A 22,197-nucleotide genomic window follows, 5' to 3' on the forward strand; every position below is an offset into this window, starting at 1 on the left:
TGATGCCATCCCAATACCATTTCAGAACAGAGTTTCCAGAGAGAGGGAATCATTGGAAATGAGACGTTATGGGGTTAAAATTAAGGCCCATGATTCTAAAGTGCAACCCGGGCCGAGAAGCATCCGTATTTCCTTGTTGATTATTCCACCTATAACAGAATTACTATCCCTCTCCTCTTCCTCCTCCTTTCACACAAGATCTCACTATGTGTCTCTAGCCAGTCTCAAAATGATGTGTTCCCAAGGTTAACCTTAGACTCCTGATCCTCCTACCAGAAAACCCAAGTGCTGGTGTTAGGAGCATGCATCATCACGCCAGCAATTACCTTCTGCTGATTAAAAAAAAGCATCAAGGCCGAGTCATAGGTCAAGGTCATCTAGCTGAGAAGAGGTGCAGTGGATCTGGAGCCCAAGGAGTCTGACCTACCTGCCCCTCATTCTTCTGCCTTCTGAGTGACAAGGGAACCCCAAACTGAAGCTACTAGGCAAAGACATCAGGGTGAATACAGCAAATGCTGTCCCCAGAGGATTCTGACCACCACGAGAGAAAACACATCAAAGCTTGGCAAAGTAGAGACAAACCTGGTTTGTCCTCTGTGTCTTTTTGCTCCTGTTCAAATCCCATCGCCTTTAATTTCCCACCACAATCATAATGCTAACTAACCATTAGGGAATAGCTGAGAGGTAGCAACAAGTCCCATGTAAACCAAGTCAAGGGGTCCAGTATGAAAACAGGCTCACACTGAGTAGAACCTAGCATGATGACTTTTACCCATTTGTTACCCTGGAGTCCACTTGTAATGTCCAGACTTTGTTTCCAGGCCCCTCTAGACAGCTTGATGAGCAGCAGGCTCTTCAGTGACCACCAGAGAGTGGTGGAAAGAGACCTTCCCTGGCTGTGGAGGAATAATGATTTCATTCTTGGGGCCTGCAAAAAAAGTTACCTTGGAGGTGATCTAGGCAGGGACCCTGGAGAGGAACTCTGCTCACTCCCTCAGCTGTTCCTAGCTGGTGATCCCCTATTACTTCCTGGCTGTGTTCTGTGGATGGTGTGAAAATGGAAACACAGCCTGCTGTCAAAATGGGTGTGGCATTTCAAGTTGTCAGGTGAACAGCCACATTCTGTCCGGTTCTTTCTTTTCCTTCTCCCATTCTTGGCTCAAACCTTGGCACATAGTAGGTGCTCGCTAAATGTTTGCCAAAAGCTCACCTGAGTCCTCTGGAGCAATGGGACGGTACAGATGGGTGAACGCTTTGCTGCCTTCCTTCCAGCCTGATAATAAGTGTCTCTTACGGGGACGCCACGTTTAAAGAGCCTTTTGGAGATTTTGTACTTTTGATTTTGTCTGGCTTCCAATCTGAACTTGGCCCCTTGAACTTAATTTGCGTTGTTTCTGGCTTTGCAGCCTCCTTTCATGGAGGACCCACTGGTTCCTTTCCTGTGTGATGCTTTGTGGCCTTCACGTCCTCCACCATGAGCTGTCATATCAACAGTCTGGGCAAAGCCCCCACCTGATCCGGCCTAGGCTTCAGGTTTCTTGAGCCCTGTGATAAGTCTCCCATATCAGAGGACAGAGCAGGCAGTAAGAGCAGTGGGAATGGGGTGAGGGAGGCTGTCTGCAGGGCAGATGCAACAGCAGCTTACAAACAACCTGCCCTATTGCCTTTGTGGCTAGAGGACTATTGAGTCAATTTTCTTGTGAAGCCAGCCTCATTAAAGACGCACCCAGGTGCAGTGGCAGACCAAAACCTTTGGCTATAGGGTTTGAGATTCCAGTCCTGGTACTGATGAGTGACATGATGCTAGCTAAGTGTCCTCAGTTTCCTCTTCTGTAAATGTGAGGACATAATAATATTTTTAAAACTATTACATTTTTATTTGTGTGCATGCACAAGTACATTTGAGCATGCGTATCTGTGTGCATGCACAAACACATGAGCATATGTGCATGAGCAGGTACACACTTGTTATGGAATACTTATAGAGGTCAGAAGGCAACCAGGAAGAACAAGCCAGTTTTCTCCTTCCACCATGTGGTTTCAGAAACGGAACTCACGTTCTCAGCCTGGATGGCAAGTACCCTTTCTTGCTGAGCCCTCTCATTGCCTCAATAGTATTTTCATTTTGGGGTCATTGGCACACATTTTAGCCATTACTATTACTGTTATTAAATGTTTAGACGAGCATCCTGCTGAATTCCCAGAGAAGGGATGTTATGGCAGAGGAAGGGATGGAAAAAAGAAGAGAAGTAAACAAACCAAATCAAAACAGAACAAAAAGTTTACTAAGCACCTACTCCTGGCCAAATCTTTCAGCACCACCCATCATGCCACCCCACTCCTTCCCGCTCCACCTTTGAGACTTCCATGCAGATCCTCAAATGGCCTTGGCCAATCGCACATTCCATTTCCTGTGCCGCCATTGCTCTTTATCCCTCGGGAGTTGTATCCTCTAGATCCCAACTAGATGGATGCCAGCCTAGCCTAGCTCCCCGCTTCTGCCACTTTGAGGCTGCTGTCCCATGAGGCCGCTGTCCCAGCACTCTGGGAGTTCCTGGCTGCATCCCGCTCTGATCAGCATCCTAGCGTCTGGCAGGGCCTGGCATGAGATGAAGTGATTTGAGTCCTTACCTTGGGAAGAAACCAATGAACTCAGCATAGCCCCTTAGACCCAGTAAATCCTTTCTGCCTGCCTGCACAAGCCAATGTCTTCTCATGCAGCTATTAATGGAACTTTAAGACTGAAACCTTAGGACAAACCTTCAAGCACAAGGGCAGTATAAAGACCCCTCTCCCATGCTGAAGCACTGGAGTGAGTGGCTGACAGGCTGCACAGTCACCTCAAGCCCGTTCTTTCTTCCCCTCCCCCTACTCTCCCCGCTCCTTTCTTTTTGGACCTTATGTAGCCCAAGCTGGCCTTAGAGTCAGCCATGTAACCAAGGATGACCTTGAACTCTTGATCTTCATGCCTCCCACTTCCCTAGGACTGGGATTACAGGTGCATACCACCACATCCAGTTTGTGTGGTGCCAGAGCTCAAACTCAGGGATTCATGCCTACCAGACAAGCACTCTATCCCCAGCCATATGTATTTTCTAAAAGCAAGGGTAATCTCCTACATCCCTACAATATACCTATTAGATTTAGACAGTTAACATGGATTCAGCTGATCCGAATATCTATTCAAGTTTCTACAGCTGTTCTGTTGGAGCCAAGGCATCCCATCCAGGTGATGTTGCTGCACTGGGATATTGTCTCTTTTGGCTCCCTCAACTGACAGCAGCCCCCTGGTCTGTCCTGGCCTTTTGTGAAGGAAACTTTGTATGGCATGCTGTTCATTCTGCAAGATGTCTTGCTTGCCTGGTGTTTCTTCATAATTAGGTTCAGTTTATGCATTGTTAGTGGGAATATTCTAGAAGGCATGTGTATTCTACAGGGTGGCACATGATTAAAATTTGGATTTGTCCCATTCCAGGTATCTTCCAGACTTCTCCACTCTAACTCTCCACTTTTCATTTTGCAGTTACAAAGCATTTTGAAGGCAGGTTTGAGGCTGCATGGACACTCTGTTATATAATAAACTTTCCAACTAGTCATTTTTTTTGATTGGCATACTACTGGTGACCTATGGTTTTCCATTCTATACAGCAGTCTATAAAATACTGCTCTTGAAAGATTGAGTGAGAACTGAGCTGTGGACAATTGCTTGGTTTTCTTCCTGTCTTGATGTTATAGTTTGGCATTTACTTTCTCTGCTCTTGACTTTTTTTTTAACTTAGCATTGCTATTTTATGTTTTTCATATTACCTGTGCGGGTTAGTTTTTGTCAGCTTAACCCAAATTAGAGTCACCTAGGAAGAAAGACCCCAACTGAAGAATTGCCTCCACCAGATTGGCCTGGAGACATGTCTGTGGATCCTTTTTTAAAAAAATGAATGCTTGATGTGGGAGGGCCCAGCTCACCATGGGCGAGGCCACCCCTGGGCTGGTAGTCCTGGGTTACATAAAAAGGTGCCTGAGCAAGCCATGGAGAGCATCCAGTACGCAATGCTCATCATCCATGGCCTCTGCTTCAGTTCCTTTGGTGCCTTGGTCCTCCCTGGCTTCCTTCCATGACAGACTGTAACTGGAAGCTGAAATATACCCATTCCTCCCCCAAGATGGCTTTGGTCAGCGTTTTATCACAGCAACCAAAAGCCACCTAGGGCAGCACACTTCATATCCTCTACGGGAGCTGGCAAGGAACAAACAAAAGGAAGGGAGTCCGGGGGAGACCAAGGCCTAGCTTTTTCATTTTGTTTTTAGGAAACAGCACTTTGCTACATAGCTCAGGCTGGCTCTTAACTCTCTTTGTAACTCGGGCTGCCCTTGAACTTGTGGCTTCTGCCTCAGTCTTCCAGGTGCTGGGATTATGTGTGTGGCAGGGAAAGATAGTGCAGAGGTTCCTCTGTCTTGTATTCTCGCTCAGGCCATTTCAGGTTGAACTAGAATTTGATCGCCTCAATGGAGAATTCCATGGAAAATTACCCAACTCTATTCTAGGAACCCGAGGTTAAGATGCCCAACTAACTTAACTTCTGTTAAACTGCCTGCTTGTGCAAGCCCCACCTCCAGCTAACCACTTATCTTAGTTTCTGTCAAATTGCTTATTAATGCAAAGAGTTGGCCTCCAACCCCCATTGCAGCTCCAGAGAAAGCAAGATGCCAGGGTGTGGTTTCTGCCTTCCAAAACCCTACCTTTTGGACACTTGGGGCTACACTTAGGTTCTGAATACCTGAGTTTAGTCCCAGCTGGCTGAAATAAAGACTTTCAGTTGACTATAAACTGAGTCTGAGTGGTCATCTCTGTTGGGTTCCCCATAACAATGGACATATACCATCATAGCCATGCAGTGCTGAGGACTGTACCCAGGCCTCACTCCATGCTGGGTAAGCACTCTACTAAGTAAGCTACAGTCATAGCCCTTACCTAGACATTGTTTGAAATTCTACAACCACCTTCACAATGTAGACTTATGCCAGAAACCAAAACAAGTAGGTCTTTGTCTTCAGAGATGATGATGATCTTTGTCTTATTTTAGATATAAAATGATCACCACAATGACAATGGCATCAGTGATGTGGCCTTGTGCCTGGTTTCTGTCAGATAGTATTTATATACAAGAACTCATCTGACCCTGGTAGCAACTCCTGAGGCAGCTACTGCCACTACCCCCCATATGACGAGGGTTAATTTGAGGCTCTGGGAATTTCAAGTGCCTGGGGCTATTCAAGATGGTTGAATATAGGCACCCAGAGCTCACTGCCTCTGCCACAAAGATCAAAATAACAGGAGAGCAGCCTCAGTCTGAAGGGAGTGACTAGAGGAGGGGAACACCAGAAATGGATGAGAGATAGGATCCTTGTGAGATTCAAGGACCAGGGAGGAAAAACACTCAGGGGTGTGTCTCCCTGACAAACAGAGTGGGACATACCCTTTACAGGGGATAAGAGTGAACAAAAGCTCAGCAAACTGTAGCCATGTGGATGCTGGCAATTCCAGCGGCTGGGAGACCACAGGATTTCATAAGCTTGTAGCTCACGTGGACCTGGCTTTGGAAAAGGATCTCAGAACATCTCCCACTGAGCCTCTGTGATGCTATAGCCAGGAACCATTATGAGAAGGGAGCCACTGACTAAATTTGAGCTGTTTCCAGGCCAGGAGCCCCTGCACATTCCCATCTCTGGGAGCCCATAAGCTTTTACTGCACTGACCTGAAGGGGGAAGCTGCCTTGCATATCCATGGTTGACTAGGAAGAGTGATTACAACCTAACCCTGCTGTGTGCCTTGGGGCTGGGTTTTGCAACAGAGGGAAATGAAGAGTGCTATCCTTCAGGAGAACCAGAACCAGGAGATTGGACCTCTTGTCCTCTGAAGCGAAGAGGATGGCCAGCTGTGTGTTGCCCAAGCAAAGCCAAGCTTGAAGGCATGTGCCCACATGGCTCCTGCTAGCTCCCTGCCTATTCCCTCTGAGAGGGTCATAGCCAGAGTCTTAAATCACTCTGTAGTTCTGGCTGTTGCCTTGCTCTTGGGTCAAGTTACAGATGAAGGAGCTGGGAGAAGAAAAACCCTGACTTCAGCTCTCTTCCTGCTCGTGGGTGTGTCCCCAAAGAGCGCCAAGAAGAACTGCCAGGTAGCAGGTACAATTTCCAGCTGTGCACTGTCCCTGGCAGAGAGACAACTCAGTTCCTGACACCGCCCACCTACGCAGTTCCTGGCACCGCCAGCCCTGCACCTTGTCTGACCACACGCTGCCATCAGGACTGGGAGGGAATCCCGGCTGGGTGCTCCAGTTTCTGTGGCTCTCTCTCACTGTGCAGAGTCTGGGCTCTCAAACTGAACTGCAAGAGGTTAAATGCTCCTGGGTCCTCAGCACTGCAGGGGCTGTCACTCCCTGAGGACCTTGCCAGTGGCAAAGCTGTTACCAACAATACCCAAGGAAGCTCTCCTGGTCCTCTGGTGGTGGCCACCATTCCCACTGTGGGGACAGCCACATGCTGAGCACTCTGTCCCCACTGCTATATGCACTTTATCTGAACTTCTAGGGTCTCAATCCTTACATGGCCCACTGAGGCAGATGCTGTGACTTCTCCATGGCATGCTGTGTGCCCCAAATCATTAATCACAGCCAGAGAAGCTGTGAAGAGTGCTTATTGCTCTTGCAGAGGACCCACGTTTGATTGTCAGCACCTAGGTTTGGTGGCTCACAACTACCTGTAATTCCAGCTCCAGGAGATCTGATGCCCTCTTCTGGTCTCACCAGGTACCTGCACTCATGTGCACATACCATATACCTACACACACACACACACACACACACACACACACACGTACAAACAATTAAAAATAAAAAATTTAAAATAAATCTTTAAAAAAATCAATAGTATTATTCATAGATTTGGACAAAACAATCCTAAAATTTGTAAAGAAACATAAAAGATGTCAAAAAGCTAAAATCTTGGGCAAAAAGAACAAAGTTGGAGGCTTTACAAAGCCTAATGTTAAGAAAGGTAACCCAACAGCATGATATTTATACAAAAACATCATGACCAGAAGAGCGGAATAGGGACCCCAATAGGCCTAAGCATCTGGTGCCAACTGATTCCCTTCAGAGGCACCAAACAAACCCACTGGAGGAAAGACAGCCTTGTCATAAACGTCTCTGGGAGACCCAACTACCCCTGCAGGTGACTTAGTCTTGACTTCTGCTTCTCACCCTGTAGACAAATCAACACAAAATGGAGCAGTGACTTAGATACACGACCTGAAACTGAAGATAGTGGATCAAAACCTGAGTGGGGGGAGGGGGATGAGAGAGTGGGGAGATAGAGGGGGTGGTACTTCAATATATGGGATCAGACAAGGGTTTCAGGGGTTGGGCCCACAAAGCGAAGAAAACAAACACAAGTTGGCAAGGACTATTCCTGTACAGCAAATGAAACAATTGGCAGACTGAAGAGAAAACAAGATGGTCGAAAGTATTTGCTAACTATTGGTGTTGATGGGTTAATATCCTGATATGAAAGGACCCAAAATAAAAAGTAACAAAAGTTAAGTAATCTGGTTAAACATGGACACATGATTGAATAGATATTTCTCCAAAGAAGAGAGAAAAATTACCAATAAACCTATGAAAACATGCTTAATATCATATACCATTGGAGAAATATAATTACAATTAGGAAGAGACTAAGACGGGTATGTGCCCACAATCCCAGATACTAGGGAGGCTGAGGCAGAGGGATTGCAAATTTGAGGTCTGCCTAGCAACTTTCACACTTCATCTTTAGACAAAAACAAAAACAAAGACAGGGCCAGTGAGGTGGCTCAGCAGGTAAAGGTGGCAGCTGGCTGTCCTGACAGGCTGAGTTCAACCCCGGGGACCTACATGGCGGAAGAAGAGGAGAGACCCACCCCCCACATCTTCTCACTTCCACACTTCTCTGACACCCCCCACACACACACCAATAATGAAAAAATTTAAAACAGAAGCTATAATGAGATACCATCTAAGTGTAGTTAAAGTGGCTATTATTAACAAAGTAAACATATCCAGAGGATGTGGACGAAACAAAGCCGTAGGCAGCATATAGATTAGTACTGCTACTATGATGAACAGTATGGAGGTTTCCCAAACACTGAACTACATCTCCCACTGCTGTCCCGCTCCTGGGCATACAGCTGCAGGAAATAAAACCAGCACAGTGAAGAAACACCTGTGCATTCTCCGTGACTGCAGCACTGTTCACACTAGCTGAGATACGAGTCAGCCTAAGTGGTCATCAAGGGATGAATGGATTCAGGAAATGTGGTGTGTTCACACAATGGAGTACTAGCCAGCCATAAAGAAGAGTGGAATGGAGTACTAGCCAGCCATAAAGAAGAGTGGAATCCATCCCATCATTTGCAGCAAGGCGGGTAGAAATGGAGAACATTATGCTGAGAGAAATAAGTCAGACACAGAGAGACAAGGACAAGGTGCAGAAGCTAACAAACTTGAAAACAGCATAATGATGGTCACAGACTGAGAAGGGCGTGAAGGGTGGGGGAGGAAGAAGGGATGGATTTCATAAACACATGCTACATGCATTTATGGAGATATCAGATGGGATCCCACTAATTTGTACAATTAATGTATGCAAGTAACTTTTTTTTTTTATAGAACCCAGAAAGTTTGAGCCAGGTGAGGAGCAGAGGCGAGGAATAGATACCCTAGGGACAAGCCTGGGCCTCTGGGCCCCAACAGCAGCCAGACCTATGGCAGGTATACAGCTGGGTTCTCCTGGGAGGGCTTCCAGTCACATCCAATGGGCCCTCACCATTTGGTCTTAGTTGTTCGGGTATTAAGGGATGGTGTTCAGTCAAGCTTAAACCTGGAGCAGAGGCAGAGAAACAGCACTCAGGTGTGTGGCTGAGCTACATAGCAGTAGTCCATAGATTTCACTCTCACAGGTTCCTTCAGAATACTTCGGAAGTTAGCCCAGCAGAAGCCTGGTCTTTCTACAATCACAAAGGACCATCACTTCCTATTTAAAAATGGGAAGAGCCAGAAGTTCTGGGGTCAGATTTGCTGTGTTCTTGGCTCTGTTCAGAGCATCCACTGCTGTCTCTATTAGTCGAGTGACGCTCTATGTCATCCCTCAGACTGACTCTGATTTCAGAACTGGGCTCCAAGATGTCTGCTGAAAGGCTCAAAGTTGCCCTGGGGTGGCATGTTAGTACTTTTCTCACTGTTGTGCGGAAACACACAGCAAAAGTAGTGTACAGAAGGAAGGGTTTGTTTGGGGTCACAGTTCAAGGATGCAGTTCACCTTGGTTGGGGGTGGGGATGGCAGGAACTTAAGGCAACACTTTACTCCACAGTCAGGAAGCAGAGAGAGAAGAATGCCAGAGTTCAGCTTGCTTTCTACTTTACATGCAGTCTGGGACCCGAGCCCATGGGATGTTGCCACCTAGACTTAAGTTAGATCTTCCATGCTCAGTTTTTCCAAACCAGAAACTCCCAGATATGCTCAGGTTTGTGGTTTGGGTGACTCTAGATCTTGTCAAGTTAACAATCAATAGTAACCATGTGAGGTAGGAATATTTTCAGTACAACACATATAACTTATTGACTGATGAGGCTAAGGTGAGTCTTCCATTTCAATGTTCATAGAAGCAAGTAAGATATGCAGCAGTGTGCTGGTGCCTTTATTACAGGGTTGCTAAAGCCCCCATGATGGAGGCACTGCACACGCTACCATGGGCAATTGATGGGGCATTGCAAACACCAAAGACTAAAAGCCAAACCTAAGTGAGACTACTGAAGCCAAACACGCAAAAGCAAGGGTAAAGAAAGCAGACCTAGGAAGTGGGTTACCAAGGGGCACAGCTTGTTCGGAGGGGGAGTCCTCCAAGCACTGTGGATGGAAACAGCAGGCTGATCAAGTCCTCACACATCGAGTTTCTACATGAAGCCACAGATGTGCTGAATTTTATACACTATGGCTGATTTGCACACTGCAAAAAGTGCACAAAGCCAGCTGCCTGACCACATGAACATGGGTGGGGAGCCTGGCTGCTGTTCTGGGAGCTCTGTCCATTCTCCACTGTGTCCTGACTCCAGAGCCATAAGACAAGTCCAGCCCTGTTGCATTCATCTTGGGTTCTCACTCCTCCTCCACCACTCCCCGGTTTCTCCTGCATTTTGGGAGGCTTTGATGGGAAGCTGGGAGCATTGCTCAGAGCCTGGGTGTAATTACCACAAGCAGCCTCTCACTTTAGAAAAAAAAATTAAAGAAAATGAAAGCTGGACTCTGGACCATGCAGGAGATGATAGCTAACTGGTCCTGAACCCAAAACTGTAATTAGAGTAATTCTTCTGTCATTGTTAATCATTCCATTTACGTACTGAAATGAAACCAAATGATGAATATAATGATGACTTTTGTTTCTGCTTCCCCTTCTCTTTTGCTGAAAAAAACTGGCAGGCGCACTAAAGTCAAATTAAACATCTGTTTGGAAAAGAAGCTGGCGTCCTGATGACAGCTGCCGTGGACTTACCAATGCACCACAGCTGTCAAACTCTAAATTAACAATGATTTTCATTTATGAGCAGCTCAGAACTAAGGCATAAAGGAGCACTTGCCCCCCTGATTTCCTGGCTTCTGGGGGATGTTAAACGTGAACTGTTAGGGAAATGCCCGTGGAAAAGTAGAGGTGAAATCAGCTCACAATAATTAATCATAGAGGGGGAGGCAATCTTATGGCATTTCATTTCTTCACGGGCCTCAAGTTGGGTAGTCCCTGTGGCAAGCAGGCTTGGAGGGAGGCAAATAACTCAGGAACAACTTCTGATTGGAGGTTAACAATTACCGGTGAGCGTTGCTGGAGGAAGGTGGTTCTCAGAGGGTCTCACCTTGTCTTGTTCAAGCATCAGTGTGTGTCCAGTGAGTTTTTGCTCTCACCAGCAATGCCTGGATGTGTGATTGTTACACTGTGGTCACATATGAGGGTCAAAGATCTAATCAGGACATTTTTAGTCACAAGAGAAATTGTGCCGGGCTGCTTCACACTTACCTCATCACCATGAAAGACAAAGTAGAGTCATGTACTTCATAATTATGGCTCATTCACAAGAGCACACATATGATGATGGTAAGCCTGGAAGATTACATCACACAGGGATGCTGTAGCCGTCAGAGTTTGTGTATGCCTACCATATGCTTGGAACACATTCCTAGTGCTGAGTGATGTATGACCATAGGTGTAGAGCCAATTTGTCCTTTCTCGATCTTGTCTAAGAGACATGATTGTCTTTCCTAGGGAGAGACTGAGGCTCAGGTGTGGAAAATCATGCTGATTGTATATATGTGTATTTCTGCTTTTAAAAAAAGGAGTTATAGATATGGTTCCACCTGGTACTTTCCTGATGCTCCCAAGATGTATCTCTTGATAATCTCAGGTCAAAATGTTCAGAGGAATAAATCAGTGTGATATATGAACCCCACGGAATGTGCTTCAGCTATATAAAAGAAGAATTGCCCTGCAAAGGTCTCACCACCACAGACTCAACCAACCATGCATCAAAAACATTTAAAACCAGTTACAGCTATACTGGATGTGTACGGACATTTCCTGTTGTCATTATTCCTAAACAATGCAGTATTAACTGCATTAACAATGCAGTTACTTACACAGAATTTACACTGTACTAGACATTATATATAATCTAGAGAGGATTTAAGTATGTAGGTTAAATGTAAGCACTGCAGCATTTTATGCAATGGGTGTGAGGTGAGTATCCTTACACCATGGTGTCCACCAGGGGTCCTGGAATCAGTGTCGCATGAATGCTAAAGAACAGCCATGCCTGTGCGGATACACACAACAACATGGATGAGCCCCCAGAACATTACACCAAGCTAAAAAAGCCAGACAGAAAAGGCCATATGCCAGAAGGTTCAAATTATGTAAAAGATTGAGAAGTCACCCACAGAGACAGAATGCAGAGAGGCAGCTGCCCTTGACTGGGGGAAGAAGAGTATGGGGAGAAACTGCTCCATGGGAAAGGGTTTTATTTTGGAATGATGGAAATATTTCAGAAATAGATACAATTGGTAAGAATTTTAACATTAAACATGTACTAAATCCTACTGAACTGGTAACTTTAAAATGGTTAATTTACGTGTGTGTGTGTGTGAATTTGGTGTATGTGCACAAATGTATCAGGTGTATATACCTGTGTGCAGGTTTCTGGAAGCCAGAGAAGGAGTCAAGGGTCCTTCTCTATCAATCTCCATCATATTCCTCTGAGACAGGGTCTCTCACTGAAATTGGAGCCAGGCTGGCACCAGCAAATCGTGGACATTCCTTTGTCTCTGTCACCAGCAACACTGAAGTTGTAGATGTGCATGGCCAACCGTGGCTCTTCACATGGGTGCTGGGGTCTGAACTCAGGTCCTCATGCTTGTTCAGCAGCAAGCTCCCTTATCCACTGAGCCATATCTCCAGCCCTAAAACAATTAGTCTAACTTTATCAACAACAAGGAAGTTCACAGGGTCAGAACATCCTTGGTAGATCCCACCTGACTGGGACCATAGTGTATAGTGACAACTCTACTCCATCCATTGAAGAGGGCTGGATCCATCCCTCTGCTTCAGACCTGGGTCCTGGTACACAAGTAAGACAGGCTTCTCTGTACTTCTGCGGGCTGTCCTCTGCAGTGACCTGCCAGATCTGCATGATGTTGGCTGTCTGGAGATCCCGACTTTCATTTCCCACCTGGGTTTCAGCTTGCTGCATGCTTGGCACTCCGTCTTCTGTAGCCAGCATTTCCTGTTTTGTTCTTGCCAGCTTCCTCCCATGAGGGCTGGATCCTGCACCTGGGTTCCCAGCTGCCTAATGAAACTAAGCTGTCGATGGACGGTCCTCCCCGCTGGAGCCATGCCACAGCTGGTCTTCCAGGAACTCCTAGCATCTGGATTCCACCTGTTAGATGGTTTGGTCCTAGGGATCCAGGCCTTTCTCAACCAAGTGTGTTGCTATAGCATTGCTATTCCCAAATGCTCTCATAACAAGCTGCCACAGTAGCCAGAGCTGGCTCTCCCCATCTCTCATGTTAACTCCTTGGTGTTGTAGTGAGATCATAGACAGCCAAGTGAAGCCGCCTTGTCTTAGGACAAACAAGCTTATGGGTTCTTCTTACTGCCTAATGCCATTATGGAGTAAGCTTTACTTCAGCCACATCCTAGCCTCCCAACCCTGCTGTTCAGTCTAAATCACTCACTGTGTTCTATGCTATTTGCTCTCAGATGAAAAGAGTTGGTGAGCCATATGAAGTTGCAAAGTATTGAATACTAGCTAAGTCCTCTTTAATGCTCAGCCTTCTCCCTCCAACATGCCAGTCTCCTGCTAGTTTCTTTCTCCATTTTCTGAATGGAATTTAGGAAAGAGCATCTTTTCTCGCAGGCAATCCTCTACCTCTTGGTTTGGAAAGGACTCCTGTAGAAAGCCATGCACGGCCGTGCCTCAAAGATGGCGCCGGCGTCCGGCTTCTGCCTTCCCGATGGCAGGTGCTCCTTATTTGGCTAAGGCTAGGATCTGACTTGCTTCTGCACACCTGGACCTAATCTGGCTTGCTTGCGTATGTCTGACCCTATCGGCATTGTCCACGTGGCACTATGGGGTTGATTGCCCAGTGGCTATAAAGGGCGTGGGCTGGCTTTCCCGAGAGATCGGAGGAGGAGAAGAAGAAGATGGCTCTCCCCGGGGTCAGAAGATTGTTTCAAGGTTCCTGAATAAACTGCTTGGAGAAGAGCCTGGTGTTGCGTCTTCCTTGCTGGTCGAGGCAGACTCGACAGACTCCATTTCACTCTCATAGATCAAGAGGCAGGGGGTGAGAAAGCCAACCTCAGCCAGTGTCACTTACTGGCTAACAAGGAGTCTGGTGGTAGTAGGGTTAAGGCCCAGCTCCATGACATGACTGCTCTGTTACCCAGAATGGAGACTCTGAGCATCAGTTTAGTGATGTCCTTACTGAGCTTTGGAGATAAGGTGTGCAGGAGCTGAAGAGATGACTCAGCCCTTACAGCACTTGCTGCTCTTGTAGAGGACTCAGGTTCCATTCCCTTTATCCACATGGCAGCTCACAGTGCCTGAGCACTGGGGAATCCGACCCTTTCTGGCCTTCTATGAGCACCTGCACTCATGCGTACAGACAGACAGACACACATGCACAAATACGCAGCATACATTAGGGCTTCTAATATAAAATACTATCAACTAAATGGCTAACAAATAGCCGAAATATATGTGTTGAGGCTGGGAAGGCCAAGATGAAGGTGTTGGCAGATCGAGTGTCTATTAAGCACTTCCTGGTGCAGATGGCTGACTTCTGGAACCTTGCACAGTATTGAGTACGGAGAACAGGAAAGCTCTCCTGTCTCTTCCATAAGGGCACTGGTCCATTCTTTGTGGCCCCAATCTCATGATCTAATCACCCCATAGCATCTCTCCAAATGTTATCACACTAGGACATTCAGGAGAAGAGCACAGACTAGGAGTCACTTCTACACATCTCTTTATATCCTCTCAGTCCACCTCTGACCACAACCATCATTGCAGTGACCAGATATGTCTCACTGGGATTGGATGGTGCACATTTTACTTACCTGCTGTACCTCTCGCTTTCTGTCCCTTTGCAAAAGAAACTGACTGGTCCCTGTTCTAATGCGCATGCCACCATGTATGTCCAGTGTTCATGGAGACCAGAAGAGGGTATTGGATCTCCTGGAACTGGAGTTACAGATGATTGTGAACCATCATGTGAGTGCTGAGAACTAAACCTGAGTCTTCTGCAAGAGCTGTCGGTGTTCTTGAGCATCTCTCCAGCCTGATTCAGCTTTTTGTTCCCTGGATGATGGAAGAGACTCTAAATAATATATAAATAAAAGACTATGGCTGTACTCCAATAGAAGTGTGTGTGTGTGTGTGTGTGTGTGTGTGTGTGTGTGTGTGTGTGTGTTAGAGAGAGAGAGAGAGAGAGAGAGAGAGAGAGAGAGAGAGAGAGAGAGAGAGAGAGAGAGAGCACTCGCAAGAGAGAGCAAGCACATACATAGAGGGTTGGATTTGGCCCATGGGTTGTGGCTTATCATCTTTTACATTAAAGTCACAGAAGAAAAACAAAGCTGATGCCTGCCTTTGTAAACCTCATAATCCTGTGTGAATGTTGGGACTGCCTAGAAATGAGGTTATAAAGATGGATGGGGTAGGGCTTGGATGTAGCTCAGTGGAAGATCACATGCTTAGTATGTACGAGGCTCTGAGTTCCATCCCTAGCACTGAATAATGGCTGAAGCCAGTTGTGAAGGGCCTCAAACACTGCTGGGGAATTTTGACTTCATTCTTTGACCACACAGAACACTGAATGAGCTCTCAGAGCTTACAGCAGCTGAAGCTTGGACCAGGTTATTTCACTCATGAAAAATGTATTGAATCCCTTTTAGGGATTCTGCACACGGCTAGCTCCTCGCACTTCTGTAGCTCCCTGGTAAAGCTTCCAGGGTCCCACTCTGAATTGCATGAGCAAGGCCACATGTACCCTTGAGGCCAGATATATTTTCAAGTTGAGAATATTTTGGGGTTTCAGAAAGATAATACAGTGTTATTCCATACCCACAGGGTCTGGGACTGTACCCCTTAATCACACTCATTTTCACACTGGAGATGATAGTCATCTCAGTCCAGGGAAGGTTTAGGCCTTAAATGAGTAATGAACAATCTTTTTAATTTTAGTGTTTGGATTTCAGGACTGCAGATGAAGGGCTGTGCACCTGGTTTATACTATTTATAGATTGCCTTCGGGTCAAAGGCATTATCTCCTATCCTCAGTGACTGCATACAAGAAGTGCTCAATAAATGTTACCAAAGTAATGAGCAGAGAAGGGGGGCTGTAAGCAGGTTTCAGTGAGTGGTTAAGAGGAGGCTGATGGGACATCCTGCTGAAGGGATTGGGGAGACTTACATGAAAGGATCAGGACTTTGAACTGTATCTTAGGGTGATGGGAGCCATGTTGGGTTTGTTAGATAGGTCTTACATCAAGGTGAAGAGGGACTGGAGGGTAAGGAGCTTATGTGACCAGGTCAGGGGTTCCTATGACAGTACGATACAAGGTGTCTATGGATATGGCAATGGATGAAAGTGACAATAGAGAAAACAGCATATACCACTTCAAGACCTGCCTGCTACTAATGTTTGAAGATGAGATGTGCAATCTCAGCTTGACCCACAGCCCCCGTCCAAGGCCCTGACGTGCAATGTTGCGAGCAGCGCTCTGAAGCCTCAATGTCGCCTACTCTATGACCTTGAGAAGTTACTTAGCTTCTATCCTTTCTGTGCCTCAGCTTTCTCCTTAGCATCTGCACCATGAGGCTACTTTAAAGGGGAAGTAAGCATTTGTAACCCAGAACAGTGCTTGGCTCTTCCCGACTTCAGCTGTCTACTCTGTTCTGTATTCGTGAGTATATTTCCGCAATTCCCTCTAATAAATTTCCCTATTACTCCTTAAGCCGACGCCTGTGGATTTATCGCATTAGCTCTTGGCTATCGTCTCCATTGTTTCATAAAGTTGAATTCCTCAGATGGTCCACCTTGCCCTCAGGAGAATTTCCACTCTCAAATCCTTCCTTGTAGGGACGAGCAAGAGCTGGAATTCTACCTGAAGATAATGAATGCCAGGAAAGAAAGGACCACCTCAAGACACAAAACTTGGTCAGGCTGAAGGGGGCAGGACATCCTTCCGTGCAGTCTGGAAGCATCTATCCTACATGAGGCACTTTTTTTCTTTTTCTTTTAATCCACTGCTTGGCTGTGATGCTTTCAGTACAATGCAGCATTACAGTATGCCGTAGCACCCGAAGTGCTGGAACAGTCATCGGAAGGGAAAAGGAAGCCTTGGAGAGGGCTGCCTGTAACACCATGCTAATCCAGAAATTTGTATGCAAATGCAAGTGGAAACCTGTCAGGTCTGCCAAGAGGAAAGTCACCATTGCTGTGTGCTGGCCTTCACAAGCAACCTGAGTGGGCTTCAGAGCAAACTCCAGCTTTTCCTACCGGGGTATTAGTCTGACATAGCAACGTAAATGTTCCTTCTTCAAATCAGGACTCTGTGATACAGCTAGTAGCTTTCTTTCCTCCCTCCCTCCCTCCCTCCCTCCCTCCCTCCCTCCCTTCCTTCCTTCCTTCCTTCCTTCCTTCCTTCCTCCCTTCCTTCCCTCCCTCCCTCCCTCCCTCCCTTCTCACTCATACTCTCTTTCTCCCTCTCCCTCCCTCCCTCCCCTCCTCTCCTTCCCCCATCCCCCAACAGGGTCTCATATAATTCAAGCTGGACTAGAACTCATTTTGCAGCTGAAAATGACCTTGAACTCCACTCTTCATCTCCTGACTACTGGGATATAGACAAGGATCGCTAAAGCTGTTTTATTAAGGGCTGGGGATAGAATCTAGGGCTTCATGCCTGTTGAACAAGCACCCTTCCAACTGAGCCACATCCCCAACAGAATCTTTCATTGTTATTATCGCATTTCCTTTTTGTCTGTCCAGCACTCTGTCGCTAGATCTTAAACATCCTTGTTAGCTTTAATAAAACTTCCCACTGTACAACCTCACTGTTTAATAACCACTAATCGTTCCCTTGATGCTCTTGAATCAGGTTGAGTCTCTTCATGCTGACATTGGATGACATCTCTGATGTGTTAATGGATTTTGGCCCCCAGAGATCTCCTGACGAGCCTGTCTGTTAACTGTCTCAGAGTTGCATGCATCTCCAAGTCCTCAATGAGATTTGACTCTGACACTCTTTTCACCTGGAGTGACCTCTTCCCCTCCATTTACCCCAGACTCATCATTGCCACCAAGATATAAATGCTGACATTTCCAAGAAGCTCCCGTTATTCCATTCCTCACCCATCTTCTCTCTAAATTCTAACCATGCTGAGTTTGTCCCTGGTTTTGTCTTGGGGTTGCTAATTTTTGCATGCATATTTTTATTTCTACCACAACTAGACTAAAAGTGTTTTGAAAGTTGGGATCATTATTTACATTCTAAGCTGAGTTTTTCTCAGTTTCTGGTATACAGTTTTGGTATCTGGCAGGTGCACTGGCTGATTGGTCTTGTAGACGCTGCCTTCAACATGAAAAGGAAGGAAACTGGCCCAGTCAGACAAATTGTCTTCCTATACTTTATTGATGACATCAATTTGAAGGTTTTTTTAACCAAATAAAATACTTTAAAGTATTCTTATTAAAATCAAAACATAAAAGAAACAAAAGGTCTAAATATTCATTATCATAGTTTTCAGATATGAACAATTATACTCAATCTCCAAAGAATGCAAGAACAAACCTTTAGAACTACTGAGAGAATGCAGTGTTGTCCAAATTGAAAACTCCAGTCAATAAGCACAATGAGCAATCAGAATGTATATCCAGATAAGAGAGTCCATTCACAAAAGCTATTGTGGAATATTACTTTAACTATGGAAAAATGTGTTACATTTGTTTAATTATGTAAAGATGTGTTGCTGTTTCACCTTGCCTGCCTAAGGCACTTGATTGGTCTAATAGAAAGCTGAATGGCCAATAGCTAGGCAGTAGAGGCATAAGCGGGGCTGGCAGCCTAAGAGAATAAGTAGGAGAGAATGAGAGGGGAGAGAAAATGAGAGAGAAAGAGAGGGAGATGCCCAGGGGCAGTCAGGCAGCTGCCAGTTAGCCAGACACAGAGTAGGACATGCAGAATGAAAGGAAGGTAAAAAGCCCCGAGGTAAAACATAGATGAAGAGAAACAGGTTAATTTAAGTTATAAAAGCTAGTGGGATAAGCATAAGCTAAGGCCGAGCATTCATGATTAATAATAAGTCTCCATGTCATGATTTGGGAGCTGGTAGGTGGCCCAAAAGAAAGCCTGCTATGAAGAACAACAAAACTTGAAGTTGTCCATGAGGGAAAAGCCTGTATAGAATGCACAGTTTAAATAAGAAAACCCACAAGACTTTAAGGAAGCTAAGAGACCCGGGGAAGCTAGGAGATGTTCTGGTTTTGACCGGAGAACACAGAGCAGGGAAGATGGCTCTCCTCACATTAAACGATTAATTCAGTGTAGCATCGTTCAAAATCCCACCATCAGGTTTTATTAGGCAGAGCACACTTACTGTATGATTCACCTGGTATTATGAGTCTGCTTGAATAACCATGCACTCTTGGAATGCTTAGAAGATTAATGAGCGATGACTCATCACCAAAACAGAATTATGCTAAAAACGGTGCCGAATTCATGGAGGGAGGACAAGATAAAAAGAGCAGCCGGACTAAGGAGCACAATGTACAGATTTTGCTTTTCATGAAGTAGTAATCCATGCCATTGGGAAAAGAATACACCATTCAACAAATGGACGTGGGACTGCTAACTCTACTTTATCAACAAGACTGCTTTCTGATTCCCATTTGAGCTGCTGTCTCTAGGTCGCTGCCCAGCTCTCCACCCCTGGGCTTCACTTGGAGAGATGCTCTATGTGGACCACTTACACAGGCAGGCTCCAGGACCTTTGTGCCTGGGTCAGGCCAAAGCGGGAAACCCAGCTGGAAACAGAGAAAGCAATAGGGCTGGAGTCTCTGTGGGGTTACTCAGGCTGGCTGCTTCTCTAAACAAAGGCCTCAGCGCCTGTTCAGGGGTGAACATCCTCTCATCCTCCCCTGACTCCCTTTGTGCTATCAGACCTGTGTGGTGTGGGCTCCCCTTGATGTCATTCTTCCCACAGAGGGGTTTCATGCAACTTTCCTCTGGTACCTCATTTGGAGCTGAGCAGGCCATGCATTTTCTGGTGTGGCCTTCTGATAACATGTCATTAACAAACTGAAATTCTAGGAAGACAAAAAGTCTAAGCCTATTTTAAAATCTTTAAGAATACAAATATAAAATATATTTATAACATTGGGTATAGGAAAGTTATTTTTTTGACTAAGATGTAAAAAACTTAAATTCCTAAGGGAAAGCACAGATGCATATTTTTAAATAAAAATGTCAAGCTTTTTTTGGCGTTTGTATGTATGGAGAGAGAGAGAGACAGAGATGAGTATTCACATATGTGAGGGCCTAATGTATGTGCAAGTATGAGTACATGTGTGAGTGTATATGTGAAGGCCAGAGGCTGACACCGGGTGTCTCACACAGTTTCTTTCAACCTTATCTATTGAGGCAGCGTCTCTTGGTGGTCTCACCCATTCACTTGGCGTCACTACCCAGCTTTCTCCAGGGAGCCTCTGCCTACACCTCCAGAGTACTGGAATTATCGCAGGGCTGCCATGGAATTATGTGGGTGCTGATGATGCCAACTCCAGTCCTCACAATTGCACAGTAAGGACTTTACCACCTAAGTCATCTCCCCATGCCCAAACGTCAAACATTGGAATGATGAAACACCAATGAGTAAAGTTAAAAGTGAAGCAGAGATCAACATTTGAAACCTTTAATGAAGTAGTACTGCCTAGACTGCATAAAGACCAACTTTAAATATAAATTATAAATGTTGAAAGCAGGAGAACCGCCCTCCGCCCCGCCCCCACTCCTTATTGCAAAGGGTGAACTCACCACAGCCATGCAGGAGAGCTCACCCTGGTGGTGAGGACAAGGGAGAACTGGTGGGCTGACTACCCAGATCCAGAACCAGGATTATGTGTTGTCCCACCTCAATATTTACCCCATCTGTGATCTGCTGGAGCACATGAAGGGTCTGGTCCTGCAGACCCAAAGCTGCAGGATCTCCACATCACAGGGCAACAACAGGATTATCCAAGAGGAGTCCCAGTGAGGACCCAGCATCAATGGTATAGCAGAAACCAGAGGCCTTGAACCAGACCAATGAGTCTTTACAAGTAAAGATATATGGACAAAAAGGTTTACTGAGTGACTCACTATGTCACACTACATTTTTCTATGACAAATTTTTTCCTTTTTTTTCTTTTTTCTCTTAAATTTTATTGGGGAGGGGTGAACAAGGGCAGAGGGTGGATACACAGGGACCGGAAATGAATGCATGATACAAAAGACACAAAAATAAATAAAAAGAAAATTAAAAATTATAAACATATAATTTAAATATAAAATAATATATTTTGAAACATCTGTCTCCTTATATATAAACTATATAAAATGTATTTTGTTTATGTATTCATTCATTCATTCATTCATTCGCTTGTTTTTTTTCAGGCAGGATCTCATGTAGCCCAGGCTGGCTATAATTAAAGCCATGGAAAACCTTGAATTCTGCTCTTTCTGCCTCCAGCTCCCAAATACTAGGATTACAGATATATGCCACCACCCTGGCTTTAGGAAAGCATTTTAAAGTATACACATGGTTTAAAATAAAAAGTGAATATGTAGAATCACTTTCAAAGGACATTATTAGAAAAAATGGACAAGCACAGCCCTTCCCAGCAGCACACAATTAGAATAGACACTACATTAATAGTACAAGAGTAGCAAGTAAGTTAACCTGAGATATCACTTTAACTCTCACACAGAAGGCTCTCAAAATTGGTAATGTCAAGGACTGCTAAACATGGTAAGGATACAGGCTCTTTTACCCACAGGGAGCATGTCTGTCACTATTTTTGAGGACAATATGATGGTGTCTGTGGAAATCATTAATGTGCATTCCCTATCATTCTGTGCTTTGTCATCTTCTGCGGATAAAAATTTGAGTATTTACTCAAAAAGGCATGCACTTGGATGTCTGTTATAGATCATTGCTTGTAACAGGGAAAACAAAAAAGAACTTAAGAGAATCTACATGTGAACTTCTTGGAGAGTAATTAGCATATTCAAACCACGGATTTCGTACAGTAGCTTAAGAACCAATTATAAATATGCATATATATTCTGATACAGACATGCTTCTAATAAGTTCTACTGAGTGAGCACCCATTCAAGTTCAGGGCATTATGTGTATTCCATGAACATTCAGAATATAAGTGAACACATAAAAGTTTAAAGCACACCCACAAAATCGACATCTATTGCTGCCTTCACGTGGGGAATGCTAGGATTATTTTCGGGGAGAATGTCAAGGATTTTTCACTCTTTCTATATTCTAATATATATTTTCTGTATCTTACTCTTT

General features: G+C 45.2%; 1 protein-coding gene across 1 annotated transcript in view; it reads right to left on the bottom strand.

Annotated features, from left to right (window-relative positions):
• Positions 1-22,197, bottom strand: part of Spon1 (spondin 1) — a 292,692-nt gene that overhangs the window by 188,083 nt on the left and 82,412 nt on the right. The gene's annotated exons all lie outside the window — the stretch shown is intronic.

This window comes from Peromyscus californicus, unplaced genomic scaffold (assembly GCF_007827085.1).
Source record: "Peromyscus californicus insignis strain IS unplaced genomic scaffold, ASM782708v3 Scaffold_4__1_contigs__length_199733344, whole genome shotgun sequence".
Taxonomy (NCBI): domain Eukaryota; kingdom Metazoa; phylum Chordata; class Mammalia; order Rodentia; family Cricetidae; genus Peromyscus; species Peromyscus californicus.